This window comes from Pongo abelii, chromosome X (genome assembly GCF_028885655.2).
Source record: "Pongo abelii isolate AG06213 chromosome X, NHGRI_mPonAbe1-v2.0_pri, whole genome shotgun sequence".
Taxonomy (NCBI): Eukaryota; Metazoa; Chordata; class Mammalia; order Primates; family Hominidae; genus Pongo; species Pongo abelii.
The window spans coordinates 113,506,590-113,512,410 of record NC_072008.2 but is presented as its reverse complement, the minus strand read 5'-3'; positions in this window follow the sequence as shown (position 1 = coordinate 113,512,410).

Here is a 5,821-nt window from a genome sequence, read left to right as displayed (position 1 = left end):
ACACATAAATAAAAAGCCAGATGTGGTGATGTGCACCTGTAGTCCCAGCTACCCAGGAGGCTGAGAAATGGGAGGATCACTTGAGCACAGGAGGTCAAGGCTGCAGTGAGCCATGATGGTGCCACTGCACTCCATGCTGGGTAACAGAGTAAGACTCTGTCTAAAAAAAAAGCCTGCTCTTAGGAAAAACTAAGCCTAACTTGGGGTTTTCTCAGAGCCTAACCAACCCAGGGGAAGGAAATCTCCAACTGCTGCTTCCCCTAGCCTTCCATGTTAGGAAAGGGAATACACAAATTCAGCCTTCTCTAGCCATCTTGTCCCACCTAAGGAGGATAGAGATTGAGAAGCACTGGTGAAGTTCACTGCCTAGGGGCACAGGCTAACTAAAAGACTAAGAACGAATCATAGGACTACAGAGCACTTCTCCTCCTCATACACCTCACCACCACATCACTAGAGAACTATTAAACTGGTGCAAAAGTAATTGTGGTTTTTTTCCATTAAAAGTAATGGTCAAAACCGCAATTACTTTTGCACCAACCCAAATATTTACAGCAGTTCCTTTTACCCAGTACATCATTTCCACTCATCAACAAAAAATTATGGCCGGGTGCAGTGGCTCACGCCTGTAATCCCAACACTTTGGGAAGCTGAGGTGGGCAGATCACTTGAGGTCAGGAGCTTGAGACCAGCCTGGCCAACATGGCAAAACCCTGTCTCTACTAAAAATACAAAAATTTGCAGAGCATGCTGGTGCGTACCTGTAATCCCAGTTGCTCGGGAGGCTGAGGCAGGAGAATCGTTTGAACCTGGGAGGCAGAGGTTGCAATGAGCTAAGATTGTGGCCACTGCACTCCAACCTGGGCAACAGAGCGAGACTCCATCTCAAAAAAAAAAAAAAAAAAATTACAAGCTATACTTAAAGACAAAAAATATATAGTTTGAAGAGATTGAACAAGCATAACAACTAGAGTCTGGGAGTCTGGGCTGGGTGTGGTGGCTCACGCCTGTAATCCTAGCACTTTCAGAAGCCAAGGTGGGTGGATCTTTTGAGGTCAGGAGTTCGAGACCAGCCTGGTCAACATGGTGAATCTCGTCTCTACTAAAAAATACAAAAATTAGCCAGGTGTGGTGGCACGGGCCTATAATCCCAGCTACTCAGGAGGCTGAGGCAGGAGAATCACTTGAACCCGGGAGGCGAAGGTTGCAGTGAGCCGAGATCGCACCACGGCACTCCAGCCTGGGTAACAGAGTGAGACTTTGTATCAAAAATAAAAACAAGCAAACAAACAAACAACAACAACAAAAGTCTGATATGGCAGGGATGTTGGAATTATCAGACTAGGGATGTTTAAAAACTATGACCAATATGCTAAAGGATTTAATGGAAAAAGGAGACAACATGCAAAGATAGATGGATATTGGTTTAGCTGCTGGTAAGGAAAAAAAAAGAAAAAAGAAAAATTTTTTAAAAAGATGGATAACATAAGCAGAGAGATGAAAATTCTAAGAAAGAATAAAAAAATGCTAAAAATCAAAAACACAGTAACAGAAATAAAGAATGCCTTTGATTGGCTCATTAGTAGACTAGACATGGCTGAGGAAAAATCTCTTTTTTTTCAGACAGGGTCTCACTCTGTCGCCCAGGATGGAGTGCAGCAGTTTGATTATGGTTCACTGCAGCCTGGACCTCCCGGGAGTACCTGGGACCACAGGCACACACCAGCATGCCCAGCTATTTTATATATATATATTTTTGTAGAGATGGGGTCTTGCTATGTTGCCCAGGCTGGTCTCAAACTCCTGGCCTCAAGTGATCTACCCATCTCAGCCTCCCAAAGTGCTGAGATTATAGGCATGAACCACTGCACTAGACCAACCGAGGAAGAATCCCTGAAGTTGAAGATTGTCATTCAAAATGTCCAAATCTGGGCCGGGTGCCAGGTGGCTCATCACTGTAATCCTAGCACTTTGGGAGGCCGAGTCAGGTGGATCATCTGAGGTCGGGAGTTAGAGACCAGCCTGACCAACATGGTGAAACCCTGTCTCTACTAAAAATACAAAGTCAGCCGGGCGTGGTGGTGCATGCCTGGAATCCCAGCTACTCGGGAGGCTGAGGAAGGAGAATCGCTTGAACTTGGGAGGAGGAGGTTGTGGTGAGCCGAGATCGCACCATTGCACTCCAACCTGGGCAACAAGAGCTAAACTCCATCTCATAAAAAAAAGAGAAGAAAGAAAGAAAGAAGGAAAGAAAGAAAGAAAGAAAGAAGGAAAGAAAGAAAGAAAAGAAAGAAAGAAAGAAAAAGAAAGAAAGAAAGGAAAGAAAGAAAGAGAAACTTCCAAATCTGAAAAGCAGAGGAAAAAACTGAAAACAAAAAAAGAGAACAGAATATGCAAGAACTGTGGAATAACTACAAAAAATATAACATACATGTAATGCCACTACCTGAATGAGAAGAAAGAAAGGAATGACTGAGAATTTCCCCAAATTAACGTCAGACACCAAACCACAGATTCAGGAACCTCAGAGAATAACAAGCAAGATAAATACCCCCAACCCCCACAAAAAACTACACCTGAGCATATCTTATTCAAACTTCAGAAAATCAAAGTTAGAGAAAAAAAATCTGAAAGAAGCCAGATGTGGAAAAAACACCTTACCTATAGAGAAGCAAAGATAAAAATTACATCTGGGCCGGGCGCGGTGGCTCACGCCTGTAATCCCAGCGCTTTGGGAGGCCAAGGCAGGCAGATCATGAGGTCAGGAGATTGGGACCTTCCTGGCTAACACAGTGAAACCCCATCTCTACTAAAAATACAAAAAATTAGCAGGGTGTGGTGGCGGGCGCCTGTAGTCCCAGCTACTCGGGAGGCTGAGGCAGGAGAATGGCGTGAACCCGCGAGGCAGAGCTTGCAGTGAGCCGAGATCGTGCGCCACTGCACTCCAGCCTGAGCGACGGAGTGAGACTCTGTCTCAAAAAAATAAAAATAAATAAAAATAAATAAAAGAATTACATCTGACTTCCCAAAAACCAAGCTAGGAAAAAGAGAGTAGAATGAAATATTTAAAGTGTTGAGAGGACCAAAAAAAAAAAAAAAAAAAAAAACTAACCTAGAATTGTGTACCCTGTGAAATATTTTTTTCAAAAGTAAAGGAAAAATAAAGATTTAAACAAACATTGAGGGAATTTGTAGCCAGTAGACCTGCCTTGCAAGAAATGTTAAAATAAGTTCCTCAGAGACAAGAAAATAATATAGATCAGAAATGGAATAAGTGAAGGTAAAATTTTAAAAAATTATTTTTCTTATTATTTTTAATAAATTGTATTTTAGATTCAGGGAGTACAGCTTCTGTTGAACCTATCACCCCAGTAAAGAACAGAGTACCCAATAGTTTGTTTTTCAATCCTTGTCCCTCTTCTTCCCAACCTGCTTTTGGAGTTTCTAGTGTCTGTTATTTCCATCTTTATGTCTGTGTGTACCCAATATTTAGCTCCCACTAATAAGTGAGAACATGTGGTATTTGATTTTTTGCTTCTGCATTAATTAACTTAGGATAATGGCCTCCAGCTGCATCCATGTTGCTGCAAAGGACATCATTTCATACTCTTTTATGAGTGTGTAGTATTCCATAGTGCCTGGCTAGCTCAGTCCGTAGAGCAAGATACTCTTATTTTTCTTATTCTTAATTGATCTAATAGTTTGTTAAAAATAATAATACTAACAATGTATTTTATTTTATATACAATAGAAGTTCTATTGTATATATAAAGAAGTTCATGAAGTTCTATTATATATATGAAGACATTAATAGAATATACATATTCTATTATTAACTTCTGTTATATATATAAGAAGTTAAATGGATAACAGCAATAATACAAGGAATAGGAGGGAAGAATTGGGATTATGCAGTTATTATAAGATATTTGCAGTACTTTGAAGTGGTATAGTGTTATTTGAAAATGGACTTGATTAGTCGTTAACCCAACATTGCATACTCTAAGGCAACCACTAAAAACTGTTTTAAAAAAGTGTAACTGATGTGCCAAGAAAGGAGAGAAAATGGAATCATAAAAATGCTTAATTAAAACCATAAAAGTCAGAAAAAGCATGGAAGACAAAAATAGGAACAAAGATAAAGGGCAACAAATAGAAAACAGTAACAAATGTGGTAAATATTAATCCAACTATATCAATAATCACTTTAAACATCATTGGTCTAAATACATCAATTAAAAGAGAGAGATTGTTAGAGTATATCACAAACCAAGACCCAAATATATATTGTCTACAAGAAACCCGCTTTACCTTATAAAGACACATATATATTAAAAGTAAAGGGATGGAGAAAGATGTACCGTGCTAACACTAGTCAAAAGAAAGTGGGAGTACCTATATTATTTTCAGACAGAACAAACTTCATAGCAAGGAAAGTTATTAGGGATAAAGAAAGGAATTACATAATGATAAAGGGGTCAATTTTCCAAGAAGACGTAATAATCCTTAATGTGTACATGTCTGACAAAAGAGGGTCAAAATATGTGAGGTAAAAATTGAGAGAACTGCAAGAAGAAATAGATAAATTCGTTATTATAGTTGGAGACTTCAACACCCCTCTATCAGAAATGGACAGATCCAGCAGGCAAATAATCAGTAAAGACATAGTTGAACTCAACAACACCATCAGCTGATAGAAATCTTTACACTGCCTCATCCAACAACAGCAGAATGCACACTCCTGTCAAGATCACGTGGAGCATTCACCAAGATAGACCACATTCTGGAATATAAAACATATCTTTAACAAATGTAAAAGAACATAAATAATTCAATGTCTGTTCTCAGACCACAACGGAATTAAACAAGAAATCAATAACAGGAAGATAATTGAAAATCCTGAAAATGCTTGGAGATTAAACAACACACTTCCAAGTAACACATGGATCAAAGAAGTCTCAACAGAAATTTTAAAATATTTTGAACTAAATGAAAATGAAAATATAGGCCAGGTGTGTTGGCTCATGTCTGTGATCCCAGCACTTTAGGAGCCTGAGGTGGGAAGATTGCTTGAGGCCAGGAGTTTAAGACCACCTTGGGCAACATAGCAAGACCCCACCTCTACAAGAAAATAAAAATAAAAAATTAACTGGGTACGATACCTATAGTCCTAGCCAACAGGACTAGCTATGTGCCTATTGTGCCTATAGTCCTAGCTTCTTGGGAGGCTGAGGAGGGTGGATCACTTGAGCCCAGACATTCAAGGTTGCAGTGAGCTATGATTGCACCACTGCACTCCAGCCTGGGCAACAGAGAGAGAGATCCTATCCCCCCAAAAAAGAGAAATAAAAGAAAATGAAAATACAACTTATTAAAATTTATGTAATGCAGCAAAAGCAGTGCACTTAGAAGGAAGTTTTATAGTATTGAGTGTGTATTTAGAAAAGAAGAAAGGTCGAAAAATCAATAATCTAAGCTTCCACCTGAGGAAACTGGAAGAAGAGCCAGTTAAACCCAAAGTAAGCAGATGAAAATAAATAATAAAAAATAGAGCAGAAATCAATGAAATTGAAATCAGAAAATGAATAGAGAAAAGTCAACAAAACTAAAAGCTGGTTCTTTGAAAAGATCAATAAAATTGATAAACTTCTAGCCAGGCAAACTAAGAAGAAAAGAGAAAAGACACAAATTACTAACATCAGAAATGAAAGAGGGATATTACTACAATTCCCAAGGACATTAAAAGGATAATAAAAGAATCTTATGAACAACTCTATGCTCACAAATTCGATAAACTAGTTGAAATTGACCGATTCTTTAA